Source organism: Rhodamnia argentea, chromosome 7 (assembly GCF_020921035.1).
Source record: "Rhodamnia argentea isolate NSW1041297 chromosome 7, ASM2092103v1, whole genome shotgun sequence".
In the NCBI taxonomy this organism is placed as follows: Eukaryota; Viridiplantae; Streptophyta; class Magnoliopsida; order Myrtales; family Myrtaceae; genus Rhodamnia; species Rhodamnia argentea.
Genome location: NC_063156.1, coordinates 15,396,199 through 15,418,532, shown reverse-complemented (window position 1 = coordinate 15,418,532; position 22,334 = coordinate 15,396,199).

The following is a 22,334-nucleotide window of genomic DNA, read 5'->3' as shown; positions in this document are numbered from 1 at the left end:
CTTTTGAATACTTGGACAAGCTGAACACCTCTGGGTGTCGGACGTTTACGCACCCGATCAAGGTGGCAGAACGTCACGAATGGGCACCGAGAGAGAAGAAGATACCCGAAGCACCTTTCAGACGCCAATACCCTTTGAGAAGGGACAATAGGGAGCAAACTGGAGAAGTGGCATTTGTCCCTAACCCGCCTAAACCCAAAAATTTCTTATCTTCCACCCCTATCCAAGGAACATCTTCCCGGACAGGTTCTAAACCACCCGAACCTAGAAGAAGAAATCAACCTGTTTTCACCCATTTACCCCGGCCGTTATCTAAATTACTACCCATGCTATTGGAGAATCGACTAGTTGCAAAAGAGCCACCTAGAGCTCATCCTCCAAGATTTCCCGGGTTTGATGAGACCCAAACATATGTATACCATATAGGAGAAAGGGGGCACAATGTGGACAACTGTCTCACTCTCAAGTTCAAGGTACAAACATTGATCAATGGAAAAGTCCTAGAGTTTAATAAGGTTGAACCGAATGTGCAACAAAACCTGTTACCTAAGCATCGCGAGGTGAACGCGATCTTTGAAGGTGAAGAGGAAGAGGTTCCGGAATTTATAGTGGATATGAGTAAAATGCGTGATATCTTGACATTGGCCTCACAATACCCGGAAGGAGAGAGTATTTCCCGAGAACAAAAGGAGGCTTGCTTGGAAAAGCTGATCAATTTGGGCGTCATAGGAAGAATGGAAGACGTCGCTTTTAAAGGAACGTATGTGCTCGTGGACATCTTTGGCGAAGAATTCACAATGAAAGCTACAAGGGGAGGCGTCCGGAAAATACCCTCGGGATATTTGATGAGCGTCAAAGATGATAAGGAAATCGAAGAGCTAGACGAATATGAAGTCCGCCCGAACAAGGCCCGTAGAGGAGATAGAAGGTTTTTACAAAAAGCTCTTGAGAGAGGCAAAATAGTTGATAATCTCGGAGAAGATAGTGGTGGCTACAACTTTAAAGTCCTATACTCGATGCCACCAATCTTTTTCATCGATTTTGGAGATATAGTTCTCGATGGGTGGGGTGGCATGGATAATCCCGAAAGCGAAGAATTTGTGGGAACGGTTGATGAAGCTAAGAATCAAGAGGCTCCTTAGAATGAACAGGTGAATCGGGAGTCCAACGTGCGACTTTCTAATCTGGAAACTCACATACGTCATTTGACGACTATGGTGGCAAAGTTATCTCAATTAGTGGCTAAGAATAACATCGTGGCGGTAGATGAGAATATGCAGATTCTGGAGATACGGCGGGCCATGGAGATGCAAAATCGAAAGATCGCTCTACTGCAAGAGCAAGGTGATGATGTGTCAAGAAAGATGGATGAGTTGAAAGAGCTAATTACGCCACTCACCCAAGCTAGAAATATTATGCCCCAAGGCGTGAATCCAAGGGTGAATTATCGCATAAAATATAATAGCGCTGAGTGCCCTCCGGCACATGTCTCATATTATCTCCGCTAAATGGTTGGCCATCATGAAGATGACGAAACGCTGATCCACAATTTTGGACATAGCTTGGTGGGTCCCGCACCGGTATGGTTCCAATCAATTGACCTAGACTGGGTCCCAAGCGGGGAGGATTTATTAGAACACTTTATACGGCACTTTGAAGTCGGGATCGGAGGGTACTTCACTAAAGCTAATTGTTAAACATCAAAAAAGTGAAGATGAGAGTTTTGAACTCTTTGCTAGAAGATGGAAGAAACATGCTGCGATGGTGCAACCACCACCGTCAGAAAGGGAGATGCTGGAGTTCGTGCTCAAGTCACTTTCGGCGAAATATTTTGATCGCATGTATGCATACACGTATTCTTCATTCCAACATCCGGTGGAAATCGGCATGAGGATTGAGGGAATTATCCCGAGAGTTAGAAGAGAAAGGCAAAGGCGTCTGGATGAAGAAAACGCTACGCCGGTAAGGCCACGTCCGTAACATAACCCCAATGATGTCCATGAAGATGAGATGATCGGAATGGTAGATACTCCGATTCGCTTTGTCATTGATCCGAATAAGGTGGATAATTGGGAAACATCCGCCTCGGAAAAACCGTCAACATCCGAATCACCGCAAGAAGAAATCATATCGGTGAAGATTAAATTGCCACCTGTGGAAGAGTATAACTCGAGGGCGCTTCACTGGGATTATGGGACAGGGGAGATTGATGCCATAATGAGATCGGGGAGATATTATCCACCAAGAGAGGCGGATCTCGAAAGAAAGCGCCAATTGCGGAAGAAGTGGAGAAGTTGCAATCGGTCGTGAGAACCGGTGAATATGAGGTCGTCGACCAACTGCGAAAAATGCCGGCGCAGATCTCTTTGCTAGATTTCTTCAAGAATTCTAAAAAGCACAAGAATGCCCTCCCGATGGTACTAGACGAGGTCCATGTTCCGGAAACCATTAACGAAGTTCAACTAGGGGACTTCGTAGGTGCTATCCTCTTGAAAGACCGGATATCCTTTTCAGACGAAGATTTCCCAAAGGAAGGGCGTATGCATAATAGAGCTCTCTATATCGCCGTGAAGTGCTACGGAAAGGAGGTTCCTCATGTTCTAGTTGACAATGGTTCGGCCTTTAATCTCTGCCCCCTGAGCACTTTGAGAAGCTTAGGAATAAACGAAGATTTCGTCAAGACATCCAAGGCCACTATCCGGTTATTTGACGGAGTCTCCAAGAACGTAGTAGGAGAGATTGAACTGGACATCTCCATTGGACCAGTGACCTTCTCTGTACCGTTTCAAGTGCTGGATATTCCTAGTGCCTTCACCTTGCTTCTTGGAAGACCGTGGATTTACGTGTACGGAGCGGTACCTTCCTCCCCGCATCAGAAGGTAAAATTTGTAGTTAAAGGCTAGCTGATCACTGTCCATGGCGAGACGGGGCATCGGGCTTCTTTAAAAGGGATGGTACCATACATCGAACCCTCAAGGGAGGAAAAGCTGAGTTATCATACTTTTGATATCGTATCTGTCATGCACGTACCATCCGACGTGAGAATGACCACTCTAAGATTGTCAAAACCTACGACTATGGCGGGAAGGGTGCTACTCTCAAATGGTTTTGTTCCTGGTGCTGGATTAGGGAAGTACGGTCGGGGGATACGTAACCCTTTGAATTTGAACTCGAATGACCACAAGGTTGGTCTAGGTTATAATGGAATAGTGAAGAATGATACAGGTCGAGGCCGAGGTCGAAACAATCATTATGGAGACCGTGGAAGCCGTGGACACCGAGGTGGACGTTTTGTAGGCACCGATGCATGGAAAGCTAGAGGGAAGTTGTTCCTAAACCCCTTATTTGAAGTGTTCTCTAGAGGAGGCAAATGGCTGGAAGATGAGGATATCTCTGAAGATGCAGAGCCGGACCTGTTCAATCGGGTGCACATTATCATTGAGTGGTTGGGAGATGATTTCCCCACCCCGGAGTAAAAGGCTCTTTCTAAACTTTACCTTTTAACGCATTTCGATTACTGCATTTGTTTTTAAAGATTTTCGCTGTTTTAGCACCCTTTGGGTCTCATGCTATGATCCAAGAAGTGCAATATTGTATTACTTTTAGTTGCATCCATTAATGAAAACCATCTCAAGTTTTATTACGGACATGTGGAATAATGGATTGGTCCGATGATGACAGTTGCTTATATCATGAAACTTGAGGCCCGATCCGCCATATGATCTTGAGCTTTAAAAAATGGCTTTTTTGAGAACGAGGATGTCCGAAAAGTTGTAGACTAGTTCTCTCTCCTTTTACTTCAAAATTGAGTTCGAAAAATGTTTTCATGTTAAAAAGGTCATGCATTCTTTGATTTTGTCAACTTTGAATACTAACCTTTCATGATGCATTTCGGGCATGTCATCCTACCCATGCATAACAAGTTAATATGTGACTTAGATCAGCTCGATGATTTTGCATATGAAATTGATATAGAAGAGGCTGATGTGAGCGATATCAAGAGGGAATGAGATTGTTTTGAAGAGTCCAAGCCTCCCATCTCCGAAGAACCCATCACTATCAACCTAGGAGACTCTACTTGGTCAAAGAAGTGAAAGTGGGAGAACACTTATCTGCAGTAGATGTTTTAAGAATGACAACATTACTCAAAGAATATCAAGATATTTTTGTCTGGTCATATGCTGACATGCCAGGTTTAGACCGTGAAATAGTGGAGCATGCTCTGCCTACAAATCCTGCTTGCACACCGCTTAATCAACCATCCAGGAGAATGAACCCTGAATTGGCAGATAAGATCAAGGATGAGGTGATGAAGCTCCTCAAAGTTGGATTTATCGAGGTCATTCCATATGCTGATTGGGTAGCCAACATCGTACCAGTTAAGAAGAAGGATGGGAGAATTAGAATATACGTGGATTATTGGGACTTGAACAAAACCAGTTTGAAAGATGATTTTCCCCTACCGCACATCGATGTGCTCATCGATAGCACTGCGGGTTTTGAACTATTCTCTTTCATGGATGGATTCTCGGGATACAACCAGATCATATTGAAAGAAGAAAACAGCATCAAGACCTTATTCACTACACAATGGGGGATCTTTTGTTATTAAGTCATGCCCTTTGGGCTGAAAAATGCAGGGGCAACATATCAGAGGGCTATGGTAATCCTTTTTCATGACATGATACACAAGGAGATGGAGGTTTATGTGGATGATATGATCGCCAAGTCTAGACCTGGAGAAGATCATGTCCAAGTACCGAGGAAATTATTTGATCGATTGTGAAAATATAAGCTCAAGCTGAATCCCGCAAAATGCGTATTCGGCGCAAGATCTGGAAAACTGCTTGGATTTGTCGTAAGCGGTCGTGGTATCGAGATCGACCCCTCCAAGATCAAAGCTATATGGGAAATAGGGACTCCTTCCACTGTTAAAAAAGTGAGGGGTCTACTTGGAAGATTGAATTATATATCCAGATTCATATCGCAGTTGTCAGAAACGGCGAAACCCTTTTTCAAGCTTCTAAAGAAAGGCGCGAAAGTGAAATGGGATTCAAAGTGTTAACAAGCGTTTGAAAAGATCAAGGAATACTTGGTACAACCTCCAGTATTGGTACCTCCTATCCCTAACGTTCCTTTAACTCTATATCTGACAGTTCATGATGAGTCCTTGGGAGCTTTATTAGCTTAAACCGACCCCAAGGATCGAAAGGAACGGGCCATCTATTATCTGAGCAAAAAGTTCACCACATCCGAAGCTAAGTACTCATTAGTGGAAAGAACTTGCGTAGCATTGGTTTGGGTCCTCCATAGATTAAGGCAGTATACTCTGCACTATCATATCCAACTGGTCACCGAGAATGATCCTATCAAATATCTCCTGGAAAAACTAGCTTTATTAGGAAAGATGGCCAAATGGCAAGTGCTTCTTTCAGAGTTTGACATTAAAACTTCTCCCCAAAAATCTGTCATGGGAAGAGCAATTGCTGACATACTAGCCGAGAATCCTCCTAAAGATGTTTGAGAACCGAACAAGGGAGGTCAAATTCTGAACATATCTCAAGACAAATGGACAATGTACTTTGATGGCGCAGTGAATCTCGTTGGATCGTGCACTGGGGCGGTTCTGATATCCCCCGAAGATCAACATTACCTAGTCTCGGCCAAGTTGGTATTCCCTTGCACCAACAACATTTCTGAATATGAGGCTTGTATACTAGGATTACAATTGGCTATTTCATTGAAAGTAAAGAAGCTATTGGTATATGGAGATTCCATGTTAATCATCTTACAAACTCAAGGAGAGTGGAAGACTAAGGATCCCAAGCTTATCCCTTATCATAAATTCCTTGAAGTGCTGATCCAACATTTTGAGGAGATCACTTTCGAATATCTACTAAGAACTCAGAATCACTTTGCTGATGCTTTGGCCACATTATCGGCCATGTTACAAGTACAAGATGGCCTTGAGACAGAGCCGTTAAGGATTGACATCCTTGATCAACTTGCATACTGCATGGTCATTGAAGAAGAGCCCGATGAAGAACCATGGTATCATGATATCAAAAATTATCTACTGAAAGGCGAATTCCCACAAGACAGTCAACCAGAAGATAAGAAATTTATCAGCAAGATAGCTTCTAAATTCTTCCTCGGTAGATAGATCCTGTATAAGAGATCCTTTGATTCGGTCCTACTAAGGTGCGTAAATGCCAAAGAAGCAAATCTCATTATGAAAGAGATCCATGAAGGAGAATGCGGACCGCATATGAATGGTCACCTCCTCGCCAAGAAGATCATGAGACTCGGATATTCTTGGATGACTATCGAGTCGGACCGCAATTAGCACGTTAGATCTTGTCATCGGTGTCAAGTATATGGCGACAGGATAAATGCGCCACCCACCGAACTTCATCAAATGTCAGAACCTTGACCGTTTTCTATGTGGGGAATTGATATGATTGGCCCTATCAACCCAAAGGCCTCCAACGGACATCATTTTATTCTGGTGGCTATTGACTATTTTACCAAATGGATTGAAGCCAGCTCATATGCCAACGTTATCGCAAGCGGCGTGGCTAAATTCATCAAGCGAGATATCATATCAAGATATGGAGTTCCAAGAGCCATTATTACCGACAATGGCTCCAATCTGAACAACAAGGTAGTCGACCACTTATTGGAACAATTTAAGGTACGACACCTTAATTCTTCACCTTACCGCCCACAAATGAATGGAGTCGTGGAAGCAGCAAACAAGAACATCAAGAAAATATTGGCCAAAACTGCTGAGAAATATCGAGACCGGCATGAAAGATTGCCATACGCTCTCATGGCCTATCGAACTTCGATTCGTACTTCAACCGGGGCAACTCCCTACTCTTTGGTATACGGTATGGAAGCAATCCTACCAAGAGAAGTGGAAATCCCCTCTTTAAGGATCCTGTCTCAAGTTGAACTCTCGGAAAATGAGTGGAATCGGCAAAGACACGAATAGTTAAATCCGATTGATGAAAAACGATTGAAGGCTATCTGCCATGGTAAAAGCTACCAGAAAAAAGTAGCCAGGGCTTTTAACAAGAAGGTCAAGCCCGGAAATTTTGAAGCGGGGATGCTAGTTGTGAAGAAGATGCTCCCAAATGCCCAACATTCGGGAGGCAAATTTATGCCAAATTATGAAGTTCCCTACGTGATTCGGAAAGTCTTATCCGGGGGAGCTCTTATACTTGTAAACATGGATGGAGAAGAATTAGCAAGTCCAAGAAATGCAGACACCGTGAAGAGATATTTTCTCTAAAATAAAATCAAGCTTCAAAGCGATTGATGAGTAGATCCGAGTCACATAAAATTTTGCATTCGCATGACATTTGCATACATGCATTTGCATATGTTTGTATTTTGCAGGTGAACCGGGAGTTATGAAGAATCCTGCAGAGCAATGGATCAAACAAGAAGGTCACTTTTGGAATTTGAAATTTTGATCATCTTTAGCTGATTGTTTCCTTTTGTTTATGCAGGAAGCGAGAATTGATGTCCGAAGAAGACAGGAGGAAGTCGCCTCGGGATTTGAAATTTTAAACGTCTTTGAACTAATTGTTTCCTTTATTTTTACAGGAAGCAGAAGCCAACATTTGAAGAAGACAGGTTTGAGGTCCTCCTCTTTTATGAAGTATGTTCATGCACCGTCATGCGTGAAATTGAAAAACTTGGATTTGTAAAGCCATAAGGCCCTTTCAAAGAAACATTTCTTTCAAGGTACAGAAACATCTTTTGAATACACCTTTTGATGAAAACTTTTTGCAAACGATGAATTTTGATGAAAACGCCTTGAGTTTCTATAAAAGGGCATGTTTTGAAAGCTTTTCAAGAGAATGATCCTTCAGATGAAAAGAGGCAAGCCTTGTCCTTAAACACGTCCCCGATACACTTGAGCGATGAGTGAGAGGGATAGAGCGAAAAAGCTTAATCTTGGGACGTAGGGATCATTCGCGATGATTACATGGATTGAAATGATGAAAGGCATTTCCATTTCAAAATTATCCATACATATTTATATCCTTTGATAACCACTCCGAGCTAAAAAGGAGAAATTTTCTGAATATAACCCTGTCAAGAACCATCCCACGCTAGGGCATATTTGGAGATTTATTGGATGATTCCTTGGAGAAAAGATCGGGGTAAGACTTTATCGTGCTAACCCGCATCAATCTTTTTGTGGTACTTCAGGTGATTTACGCGCGAAGCTTGGAACACCTCAAAGTGAAGAAAAATGCTTCATTTCTATATCCCCAAACACTTACCCTTTGAAGAGCCAATTTGAGTCTTTAATACTCATTTCTAAACCATTGTTGATGATCACCTCCCTAAACCGGGGCAAAAACAAAGGAATTACCAGCAATAAATCAAGAGCATTGTCGCGACCCTCCGGAAATTTCTTTTTTGAAAATCTTTCCGGGATGAATAACGCTAACGAGCCGATCCCGTTTTATAAGTATGATCCCGGTTGTTGGCGGGATCTTTTAGGATCGCAGGTCTCTCCCAAGACCCATTACTTGAATCGCGATATCGGAGAAAATTTCATCGAAATCGACCTTAGTGTGGTCGGGTGGCATGTGCAATGTGTACATGCAATTAGAGTCGCCACCGATCAATTTATTGGAGGGTATGATCGGAAAACCCTACCGAGCGGTCGGGAGAAACCGTTCGGTTCTACGAGAACCAGAGATTTTTGGGTCCGGGAACTTGGTTACGCCAAGATTTTCATTGACGCCCTTTCGGTTACCGATGTTGAGTGATTTTCTAACCTACGAATTCATGCAGATGAAATTTCGGGTGAGGTAGGTTCTAACGATTTTAAGGTATCATGCGGATGGGAATTTTACTATTCCTATCAATCACAATCAGAAAATTAAAAGCGCAATCAATATAATCGCAAGCAATCCAATCAATCAATCATATAGACATATCTAAAACCCCCTATCGACCCACAGAAACATCGAGTTTGGGTTCCGGGGATGGTTCGGGAAAATTTGTGGCAGAAGGCCCGGAAGGATAAAATGGTCATTTTTGGGGTTCGGGACCCGAAAATCATAAAATTGGGGTCGGGCCAGTTGAATGTGGCCATTTCCCATTTTTTGTGATTTTCCAGAATTTTTCTATTTTTTCTATTTTTTTTGGATTTTTTATTTATTTTCTAAAAAAAGGTTGGGAATTTTCCGGATCGACACGGATCGACCCTCAAAGTCTTGAAAATTTTTTATCCAGACTTTATGAGTCCTGAATCGTTCTAGAAATTTTTAGAAGTTTTTTGTGAAAATCCGGGAATTTTTATGAATTTTCTAAGTATTTTTACAATTTTTTGGAAATTTTTATGTATTTTTATTATTTTTTTTATTAATATTCTGGACCGGGTCAAACCGGTCAACCCGGTCCAGACCGACTCGGACTCGCTGAAACCCTATACGGTGCCGTATAAGAATTTATCCTATTTATTTTTGATTTTACGAAATTATTTTCTAATATTCAAATATATATACAACATAATGGACGGTTGAGATCAATTCAAGATTTAATCTCGGCCGTCGACTCGCCCTCGATCAGAAACGGCGACGTCTCGGCCTTCTACACAAAACAAACGTCGCCTCCGGTTATTAAAGGACGGACGGTCACGATCTAATCTAAATTTGATCCGAGCCGTCTATTCGCTCAGGTATAAAACGACGCCGCATAGCCTTATTGAATGAACGGTCGAGATCTAACCTAGATCTAATCTCGGCCGTTCGTCCTATTCTTGCCAAAACGACACCGTATGAATTAAACACTCGGATGGTCACGATTGAACCTATGATCTAATCCCGACCGTTCATTCCTTTTGAAGCCAAAAATGACGTCGCATGCATTAGCTAAAACGGCACCGTTTTACTTTTTTCTAATTTCTATCTAATATATCAAATTTTCGAGAATATAAAAATCAGATCCGACGGCCCAGAATTAAACTCACCAAAATATCCTGGCCGTCGGATCTAGGCCGACTTAGCCCGCTCGCGCCAACGGCCGAGCCGAGTCAAGAACACCATGGACCAAACAGGACGCGATACGTCGGCGAATTTGACCCGCTGATCGCCACGTCTGCGTCGTCTCCTACCTCTCGAAGACGCCTAATGGACGGCCGAGAGCTCTCCGGCGAGATCCAACGGTGAGATCTCGCCGGAATGGCCTCAAACCAACACCAATCTACTTGTTTAAGCCTTCGAACCAACATACTAAAAAATCAAGACATTTTATCCGCAGAATCAACAGGAATCAAGCTTATACGGTCTCGGCATTGCTTAGTTCAAACACACAATCCAGAGCACGATAATCCAATTCCTTCACAAAAACACTCAAATAGAAGTTCCAGAGGCTTACCTCGAGCTCAGATCGAGCTCGTGTGACCTAGAATTTCCTAGGCAGGCTTCGACGGTTTGAGCTATGGCGGTCGGGTTTTCCAGGCTCGATTGAAGATTTTTGCACGAAATCAAAGCAAACAACCATGCGAAGATGATCAGCAACGTTCAAGAGCCAAAACACACACAATAATTGCAATGATTATGTCCAAAACAGTGAGATGCCATGAACGTACCGAGTTGAGGTCGAGAGATCGACTTACCGTTTTAGGAGCTCGCAAGTTGATTGAGCTGGCGCGATCGAATCCTGGAGCCTAGATGAGGCTTTTGGATGTGATTTCAGGTCATGATTCGCTCTGGATTGGCCTCACCAAGAACTCTCGGTCGAGCTCAAGTCTTCGATCGCACGAGCGAGAAGACGAGCTCTCCCTCGCTTTCTCTCTCTCTCTCTCTCTCTCTCTCTCTCTCTCTCTCTCTCTCTCGAGTACCTTGTGAACAGAATGAGCCTCCCCTTTGATCCAGAATGTTCTCCTCCTTTTATACTCGTTTTTTCAAATAATGGCGCGTCGGGCAAAGCTTCACCAACTCACTTCGCACGTGCCCATGCGTGCGAAGTGAGCCGGATGGAGACCGTAACGGAAAATGATTACGTCCAGCTCCGTTTGGCACTCCGGCAATGCCAATTATGCGCGAATTGGACTAAACTTGCAGAATGTTGACTTTTTCATATGGCTGTAGATTTGATCGCCACGCCGGCGCTCCTCCGGCGATGATTATCCTCGGAGTTGGGCTTAATCGACGCATATTTACCCGAGGAACAAAACGCCTAGGTTAATTGACCCGATTATCACCGATTGCTTTGCCAATTTGTTCGTCGAAATTCGTCCAGGTACTGTTCATGTGCGCGGGTGTTCCGAGGAAGACGATGCACTGCTCTGGACCGGTTCGGCCGGTCCGACCGGCCGTCAAACCGGTCCGAACCGGTTCATAAAGTGAATCTCGTGGAATTTTCAAAATTAATTGAAATTGAGTGGGAATTTTTGCAATTTAACCTCAAAATTGCACTTAGGGGCTTAGATATTATCTAAGAATGTGATTTTGCCCAAAATTTCTTATCAATTTGCACAAAAGCCCCAAATTTTCCAAAATTGCCAATTTGGGGAAAAGTTCAATTGGATGTTAATTTGACCAAATTGGACTATGAGACCTATGCCAATGGATTTGAAATGCATGAAAACATAGGGGGACAGTCCAATTTTACCATGATAGCCCCTCAATTAAAAGTAATTTCAAAAATTGGCAAATTGAGGGACTAAATTGCAAATATTTTGGGGATTTTGTGTAATCCGTGCAATTCGCGCAATTGAGGGTGCAATTGATCAAATTGAAGTTCAAAGAGACTGCAATTGAATGTCTAGACCTAAAATGTGCAAAAATTGCAAATAAAAAGACTCAATTTGTATTTTTTATGCAAATCCAACTCTAGGCATTATGAAGAAACACCTAAAATTGGATTCAATTTTCAATTTTTAATGAGGTCAATATGAAAAGGGAATTAAATGAAAAATATTTCACATTTTTCTATATTTTTGTGACCTCGACAAGTATTTTTTTATGAATTTTCGAGTATTTTCCTATTTTTCGAAAATATTAAAAAATGTAAAAAAATATGAAAAATTATTTTTTGTTCAAAATTGGTTCCTTATGCTTGGCCAAGGCTTCCAATGTTGATTTTTTAATTTTTTGATTTTTTGTGAATTTTTGGGAATTTTAGAAAATAAAACTAAAGGGAAATTGATTAAAAATCGGGTGTCAACAATTGCCCCTCTTTGAAAGTAATCTCGATTAGAGGTTGCTTTCAAAGACAAGGTGACACCTGAGTCCTTAATCGACTACCCGAGTCCTCAATCGACTCTGCTGGGGAGAAATCTAAAGAAAGATTAGTCTTAACATTCAATTGCCTTACCTTTGTCATTAAAGCTCTGATTCCGTGGGGAATTATTCCAACTCATGCTCATTTTATGTGAAAGAGAAACGAGGAGAGAGAGACTTACCTGTAGCTCACCTATCCGTGTTCCGAGATTTGTTGATCCGAGGTGGAGAGAATGAGTGCATAGAATTACCTTTGGATGATTGGTGAGATTTCATGATGGTCGGCGTCTGTCCGGTGCCGAGCCGTGGTTTGAAGATTTGGGAGAAAGGTTCACCCTTGTAACAAAGGGGTTTCACCTAATAACATGCAGATTGGTTATCCTCTAGGAAGGGACTCACCATCCGGGGAAATTGGCTATCCTGTAAGAAGGAATTCACCATTTGAAATATAGATCGGTTATCCTCTAGGAAGGGACTCAACGTCTGGAAGAGAGGTTCACCCTTGTAACAAAGGGGTTTCACCTATTTAAAATGAGATTGGCTATCCTCTAGGAATGGACTCACCATCTAAAATGCAGATCGGTTATCCTCTAGGAAGGGACTCACCGTCTGGAAGAGAGGTTCACCCTTGTAACAAAGGGGTTTCACCTGTTAAAATGAGATTAGCTATCATCTAGGAAGAGACTCACCATCTAAAAGGCAAATCGGTTATCCTCTAGGAAGGGACTCACCGTCTGGAAGGGAGGTTCACCCTTGTAACAAAGAGGTTTCACCTATTAAAATGAGATTGGCTATCCTCTAGGAAGGGACTCACCATCTAAAATGCAGATCGGTTATCCTCTAGGAAGGGACTCACCGTCTGGAAGGGAGGTTCACCCTTGTAACAAAGGGGTTTCACCTATTAAAATGAGATTGGCTATCTTCTAGGAAGGGACTCACCATCTAAAATGCAGATCGGTTATCCTCTAGAAAGGGACTCACCATCTGGAAGGGAGGTTCACCCTTGTAACAAAGGGGTTTCACCTATTAAAATGAGATTGGCTATCCTCTAGAAAGGGACTCACCATCTAAAATGGGTTGGCTATCCATTAGGGATTCACTTTTTAAAAGTGGAGGGTGCCATCTGAGGACCTAGGTTCACTAGTGTACCTATAGAAGCTCAAACCCTATTTTCAAATTTTCAAAGGAGGAGGGTGCCATCCGAGGACTTAGGTTTACTAGTGTACCTACGTAAGCTCAAACCCTATTTTCAAATTTTCAAAGGAAAGGGTGCCATCCGAGGACCTAGGTTTACTAGAGAACCTACAGAAGCTCAAACCCTATTTTCAAATTCCAAAAGTGAGGATATAAGGACACGGGGATGCCGGAAGACCCGCAGAAAATCCAAGTTAATCAAATCTTTAAAATGTAACTTTTCCGAGGATTTGGGGTCACTAGGGAACCCGCAGAAAGTTCAATCAAACATCATTAAAATGACAATTTTAAGTTCTGGGGAGAAACTTAAGAATTCCAAGCAAACTTTCCAAAGTGTATTTGTGAAAGAAACATATCTAATCACAAGTTCAACTTTTCACTGGGCATGGATTTTGAATGACACATCCTGAGTGTTCCATAAAAAGGTTGTTTTAATAGTCTTTCAAAAGGATTTTCCTTCATCCAAGAGGGCTTCTCACCATTTTGGGAAGGCTTTTCTTAAAATTCAAATCCGCTTACAAGAAACCTAACCTCGAGGTTTCGGGATCATTCGAGATGCAAACAATTTGACTAATCCGAGAAGGCATTTTAAAAGGGACCGTAATTCAGGCCGGATCAAAGGCTTATCAAAGGATATTCATTTTGAGGCTTAGAAATGAACATTGATAAAAAAAAAAATAGCTCCTTCGGGTCTACAAGTCAAGAACCCCGAAGTCATGATAAGATAGGATTGTACTTACCTCTTTAAGCGATAGCTTCCTATGTGATCTCTTGCATCAACCTGAAACACCTCTTAGATCAGAAAAGTTTTGGTGACAGGTTGTATCTTGGCTTAAGGTGGGCTCTTTAAGAAAATGCCATATTTTCAAAAGAGGGGTGAACTTGGGTGATCACCCCGACATTTTTACCAGCATTCATTTGCTTTTGCGGAAGATTCATGATCATTCTTTCTTCAATTGACTTTGAGGATTTTCCTCTTTTCATCTCAATTTTTCAAACTTTGTCCCTTTTTCGGGATGCTCCTTTTTTCATGGGCTTTGGCCTTGCTTTTACCAAGCGCTTTGCTTTTCTAGCCCTTTTGTTTCTTGCTATTTTTTGCATTGACCGGCTCTTTTGAGACCAGTATCAAGAATTCTTCCAATCATGCTTTTTGACTCATTGCTGGTAATTCCTTTTGTTTGCCCCAGTGTAGGGAGGTGATCACCAACAAGGGTTTAGAAATGAAGATTAAAAGCTCAAATTGGTTTATCAAAGGTCAAGTGTTTAGGGATATAGAAATGAAATACTTTTCTTCACTTTGAGGTGTTCCAAGTCTCTGCCAGAAATCACCTGAAGCTATCACAAAAAGATTGATGCAGGTTAGCACAATAAAGTCTTACCCCGATCTTTTCTCCAAGGAATCACCCAATGAACCTCCAAATATGCCCCGGTGTGGAGTGGTTCTTGACGGGGTTTTGTCCAGAAAATTCTCCCTTTTTGGTTCAGAGTGGTTAACAAGGGATATAAATGTGTATGGATAATTTTGAAATGGAAATGCCTTTCATCATTTCAGTCCATGTAATCACCGCGAATGATCCCTACGTCCCGAGATTAAGCTCTTTCGCTCTATCACTCTCGCTCATCGCTCAAGTGTATCAAGGACGTGTTTAAGGATAATGTTTGCCTCTTTTCATCCGAAGGATCATTCTCTTAAAAAGCTTTCAAAATATGCCCTTTTATAGAAACTCAGGGCGTTTTCATCAAAATTCATCATTTGCAAAAAGTTTTTCACCAAAAGATGGATTTAAAAGATGTTTCTGTAATTTGAAAGGAATGTTTCTTTGAAAGGGCCTTGTGGCTTAGCAAATCCAAGTTTTTCAATCAAAAATTTTTAAGCATGACAGTGTATGAAGATATTTCATAAAAGAGGAGGACCTCAAACCTGTCTTCTTCAAATGTTGACTTCATTTTCCTGTAAAAATAAAAGGAAACAATCGGTTCAAAGACGTTCAAAATTTCAAATCCCGAAGCGACTTCTTCCCATCTCCTTCGGATGTTGATTCCTGTTTCTTGTAAAAATAAAAGGAAAACAATCAATTAAAGATGTTCAAAATTTCAAATCCCGAAGCAACTTCTTCCCATCTCCTTCGGATGTTAATTCATGTTCCCTGCATAAACAAAAGGAAACAATTAGTTAAAGATGTTTAAATTTCAAATCCCGAAGCGACTTCTCCTTATCTTCTTCGGATGTTGATTCCTGTTTCCTATAAAAATAAAAGGAAAACAATCAATTAAAGATGTTCAAAATTTCAAATCCCGAAGCGACTTCTTCCCATCTCCTTCGGATGTTGATTCATGTTTCTCGCATAAACAAAAGGAAACAATCGATTAAAGATGTTCAAAATTTCAAATCCCGAAGCGACTTCTTCCCATCTCCTTCGGATGTTGATTCCTGTTTCTTCCTTGTTTTGATCAATTGCTCTGCAGGATTCTTCATGATTCTTGGTCCATCTGCACAATATAAACGTATGCAAATGCATGTATGCAAATGTCATGCGAATGAAAAATTTTATGTGACTCAAATCTACTCATCAATCGCTTTGAAGCTTGATTTTATTTCAAGGATAATATCTCTTCACGGTGTTTGCATTTACTGGACTTGCTAATTCTTCTCCATCCATGTTTACAAGTATAAGAGCTCCCCAGGATAAGACCTTCCGAATCACGTAGGGGCCTTCATAATTTGGCATGAATTTACCTCCTAGATGTTGGGCATTTGGGAGCATTTTCTTCACAACTAGCATCCCTACTTCAAAATTTCTAGGCTTGACCTTCTTGTTAAAAGCCCCGGCTACTTTCTTTTGATAGCTTTGACCATGGCAGATAGCCTTCAATCGTTTTTCATCAATCAAATTCAACTGTTCGTGTCTCTGCCGGTTCCACTCATACTCCGTGAGTTCTACCCGAGACAGGATCCTTAAAGAGGGGATTTCCACCTCTCTTTGTAGGACTGCTTCCATACCGTATACCAAAGAGTAGGGAGTTGCCCCAGTGGAAGTACGAATCGAAGTTCGGTAGGCCATGAGAGCATATGGCAATCTCTCATGCCGGTCTCGATATTTCTCAGCAATTTTGGCCAATATCTTCTTGATGTTCTTGTTTGCCGCTTCCACGGCTCCATTCATTTGTGGGCGGTAAGGTGAAGAATTAAGGTGCCGTACCTTAAATTGTTCCAACAAGTGATCGACAACCTTGTTATTCAGATTGGAGCCATTGTCTGTAATGATGGCTCTTGGAAATCCATATCTTGAGATGATGTCTCGCTTGATGAATTTAGCCACGTTGTTTGCGGTAATGTTAGCATATGAGCTAGCTTCAATCCATTTGGTGAAGTAATCAATCGCCACCAGAATAAAACGATGTCCATTGGAGGCCTTCGGGTTGATAGGGCCAATCATATCAATTCCCCACATAGAGAATGGCCATGGTTCTTATATTTGATGTAGCTCGGTTGGCGGTGCATTTATCTTGTCACCGTCCACTTGGCATTGATGACGGGATCTCACATGTTGGTTGCAATCCGACTCGATAGTCATCCAATAATATCCGAGTCTCATGATTTTCTTGGTGAGGAGGTAACCATTCATATGCGGCCTGCATTCTCCTTCATGGATCTCTTTCATAATGAGATTTGCTTCGTTGGCATTTACGCACCTTAGTAGGACTGAGTCAAAGGACCTCTTGTATAGGATCCGTCCGTTGAGGAAAAATTTTGATGCCATCTTGCTGATATATTTCTTATCTTCTAGTTGACTGTCTTGCGGAAATTCGCCCTTCAACAGATAATTTTTGATATCATGATACCATGGTTCTTCATCGGGTTCTTCTTCAATGACCATGCAGTATGCGGGTTGTCCCCGGATGTCAATCCTTAACGGCTCTATTTCAAGGCCATCTTGTACTTGTAACATGGTTGATAATGTGGCCAAAGTATCAGCAAAGTGATTCCGAGTTCTTGGCGGATACTCGAAAGTGATCTCTTCAAAGTGTTGAATCAATTCTTCGAGGAATTTATGATAAGGGATGAGCTTGGGATCCTTTGTCTTCTACTCTCCTTGAGTTTGTAAGATGATTAGCATGGAATCTCCATGTACCAATAGCTTCTTCACCTTTAATGAGATGGCCAATTGTAATCCCGGTATGCGGGCTTCATATTCAGAAATGTTGTTGGTGCAAGGGAATACTAACTTGGCCGAGACCGGATAATGTTGATCTTCGGGGGATATTAAAACCGCCCCGATACCTGATCCAGGGAGATTCACCGCGCCGTCAAAATACATCGTCCATTTATCTTCAGATATGTTCAAAATTTGATCTCCTTGTTTTGCTCTGAAACGTCTTTAGGAGGATTCTCAGCTAGCATGTCAGCAATTGCTCTCCCTTTGACAGATTTTTGAGGAGAAGTTTTGATGTCGAATTCTGAAAGTAGTACTTGCCATTTGGCCATCTTTCCCAGCAATGCTGGTTTTTCCAGGAGATATTTGATGGGGTCATTTTCGATGACCAGTTGGATATGATAGTGCAGGGTATACTGCCTTAATCTGTGGAGGACCCAAACCAAAGCTACGCAAGTCCTTTCCACCGACGAGTACTTAGCTTTAGATGCTGTGAACTTTTTGCTCAAATAATAGATGGCCCGTTCCTTTCAATCATTGGGGTTAGTTTGAGCTAATAAAGCTCCTAAGGACTCATCATGAACTGTCAGATATAGAGTTAAAGGAACGTTAGGGATATGAGGTACCGATACTTGGGGTTGTACTAAATATTCCTTGATCTTCTCGAATGCTTGCTGACACTCCGAATCCCATTTCACTTTTGCGCCTTTCTTCAGAAGCTTGAAAAAGGGTTTCGCCGTTTCGAACAAGCGCGATATGAATCTGGATATATAATTCAATCTTCCAAGTAGACCCCTCACTTCTTTGACAAAGGAGGGAGTCCCTATTTCCCATATGGCTTTAATCTTGGAGGGGTCGATCTCAATACCACGACTACTTACGACAAATCCAAGCAGTTTTCTAGATCTTGCGCCAAATACGCATTTCGCGAGATTCAGCTTGAGCTTGTACTTTCTCAATCGATCAAAAAATTTCCTCAGCACCTAAACATGATCTTCTCCAGGTCTGGATTTGGCAATCATGTCATCCACATAAATCTCCATCTCCTTGTGTATCATGTCATGAAAAAGGGTTACCATAGCCCTTTGATATGTTGCCCCTGCGTTTTTTAGTCCGAAGGGCATGACCTTATAACAGAAGATCCCCTATTGTGTAGTGAATGAGGTCTTGATCTTATCTTCTTCTTTTAACATGATCTGGTTGTACCCTGAAAATCCATCCATAAAGGAGAATAGTTCAAAACCCGCAGTGCTATCGACGAGCACATCAATGTGCCGTAGGGGAAAATCATCTTTAGGACTAGCTTTGTTCAAGTCCCGATAATCCACGCATATTCTAATTCTTCCATCCTACTTCTTAACTGGCACGATATTGGCGACCCAATCAGCATATGGGACAGCCTCAATAAATCCAACTTTGAGGAGCTTCATCACCTCCTCTTTGATCTTATCTGCTAATTCGGGGTTCATCCTTCTAGATGGCTAGTTAACTAGTGTGCAAAGCGGGATTAGTGGGCGAGCATGCGCCACTATTTCACGATCTAAACCTGGCATGTCAGCATATGACCAGGCGAAAATATCTTGATATTCTTTGAGTAATGCCGTCATTCTTAAAACATCCATTGCAGATAAGTGTCCTCCCACTTTCACTTCTTTGACGCAAGTAGAATCTCCAAGATTAATAGTGATGAGTTCTTCAGAGATGGGAGACTTGGACTCTTCAAAGCAATCCCATTCCCTTTAGATATCCCTCACATCCGCCTCTTCTATATCAATTTCATATGCATAGTCGTCGAGCCGATCTGAGTCACATATTAACCTGTTATGCATGGGTGGGATGACATGCCAGAAATGCATCATGAAAGGTTAGTATTCAAAGATGACAAAATTAAAAAATGCATGATTTTTTTTGCAATAAAAACATTTTGAATACAATTTTTGAAGAAAAAGGAAAGAGAACTAGTCCATAACTTTTCGGACATCCTCGTTCTCAAAAGCCATTTTAAAATTCAAGATCACATGGCGGATCGGGCCTCAAGTTTCACAATATAAGCAATTGTCATCATCGGACCAATCCGTTGTTCCACATGTCCGTAATAAAACTTGAGATGGTTTTCATTAATAGATGCAACTAAAGGTAATACAAGATTGCACTTCTTGGATCACAGCATGAGACCCAAAGGGTGCTAAAATAGCGAAAAGCTTTGAAAATAAATGTAGAAATCAAAATGCATTAAAAGGTAAAGTTTAGAAAGAGCCTTTTACTCCGGGGTGGGGAAATCATCTTCCAGCCACTCAATAATCACGTGCACCTGATTATCCAAGAACGGGTTGAACAGGTCCAGTTCTACATCTTCGGAAATATCCTCATCTTCCAGCCATTTGGCCCCTTTGGAAAACACCTCGGATAGGGGATTTTGAAACATCTTTCCTCCGGCTTTCCATGCGTCAGCACCTATAAAACGGCCACCTTGGTGAAAAACGGCCTCCTCGGTCTCCATAACGATTGTTTCGACCTCGGCCTCGACTTGTATTGCGTTTTACTGTTTTTTTATAGCCCAAACCTACCTTATGGTCATTCGAGCTCAAATTCAAAGGGTTACGGATCCCCTGACCGTACTTCCCTAATCCAAAGACTGGAATAAAACCATTTGAGAGTAGCACTTTTCCCGCTATGGTCGCAGGTCTTGAAAGCTCCGGTGTAGCTATCTTTGTATCCGGCAATACGTGCATGACAGATACGATATCAAAAGTATGATAACTCAGCTCTTCCTCCTTTAAGGGTTCGATGTATGGGACCATCCCTTTTAAAGAAGCTTGATGCCCTATCTCGCCATGAACGGTGATCAACCGACCCACGACCACGAATTTTACCTTTTGATGCAAAGAGGAAGGTACCGCTCCAAACACGTGGATCCACGGTCTTCCAAGAAGCGGGGTGAAGGCGCTAAGAATATCCAACACTTGGAACGGTACAGAGAAGGTTACCGGTCCAATGGCAATGTCCAATTCAATCTCTCCTACCACATTTTTGGAGACTCCGTCAAATGACCGAATAGTGGCCTTGGATGTCTTCACAAAATCTTCGTTTATCCCCAAGCTTCTCAAAGTGCTCGAAGGACGGAGATTAAAGGCCGAGCCATTATCAATTAGGACGTGAGGAACCTCCTTTCCGTGGCACTTCACGGCGATATAGAGAGCTTTATTGTGCATACGCCCTTCCTTTGAGAAGTCTTCATCCGAAAAGGATATCCGGTCTTTCAAGAGGATAGCTCCCACGAAATCCCCTAGCTGAACTTCGTTAATGGTCTCCGGGACATGCACCTCATCCAATACATTCAGGAGGGCATTCTTGTGCTTTTCAGAATTCTTAAAGAGATCTAGCAAAGAGAACTGCGCCGGCATTTTCTGTAGTTGGTCAACGACCTCATATTCACCGGTCCTCACGACCGATTGCAACTTCTCAACTTCTTCTGCAGTCGGGATTTTCTTTTCAGAATCTGCCTCTCTTGGTGGATAACATCTTCCCGACCTCATTATGGCGTCAATCTCGCCCGTTCCATAATACCAGTGAACCGCCCTCGAGTTATACTCTTCCACAAGCGGCAATTTGATCTTTACCGGTATGATCTCTTCTTGTGGTGATTCGGACGTTGACGGTTTTTCCGAGGCGGATGCTTCAACTTCCCGGTTATCTACTTTGTTCAAATCGATCACGAAACGGATCGGGGTATCTACCATTCCGATCATCTCATCTTCATGGACATCATCGGGGTTGTGTTCCAAACATGACCTTACCGGCGTGACGTTTTCTTCCTCCAAACGCCTTTGCCTTTCCCTTCTAACTCTCAAGATTATTCCCTCAATCCTCATGCCGATCTCCACCAAATGTTGGAATGAAGAATACGTGTATGCATACATGCGATCAAAATATTCAGCCGGAAGTGACTTAAGCACGAACTCCAAGATCTCCCTCTCTGACGGTGGCGGTTGCACCATCACCGCATGTTTCTTCCATCTCCTAGCAAAGAGTTCAAAACTCTCATCTTCCCCTTTTCTAATGTTCAGCAAATTGGCTTTAGTGAAGTACCCTCTAATTCCAGCTTCAGAATGTCGTATAAAGTATTCCGATAAATCCTCCCAGCTCGGAACCTAATCTAGGTCAATTGATTGGAACCACACTAGTGCGGGGCCCGTCAAACTATGTCTGAAATTCCGGATTAGTGTTTCGTCATCTTCATGATGGCCAACCATTTGGCGGAGATAATACGAAATATGCGCTAGAGGACACCCAGCGCAATTATACTTCGTGCGTAAAGTCACTCTCGGGTTCACGCCTCGGGGCGGAACATTTCTTGCTTGGGTGAGTGGCGCAATCAGCTCTTTCAACTCATCCATCTTCCTCGATACATCATCACCTTGTTCCCGCAATAGAGCGATCTTTCGATTTTGCGTCTCCATGGTCCGCCGTATCTCCAGAATCTGCATATTCTCTTCTACTGCATTAGCGTTCGATACATCATCACCTTGTTCCCGCAATAGAGCGATCTTTCGATTTTGCGTCTCCATGGTCCGCCGTATCTCCAGAATCTGCATATTCTCTTCTACTGCATTAGCGTTATTCCTTGCCACCAACTGTGATATCTCTACTACCATAGTCGTCAAATGACGTATATGCATCTCCAGATTAGAAACCCGCATGTCGAGCTCCCGATTTCCTCGTTCTTCTT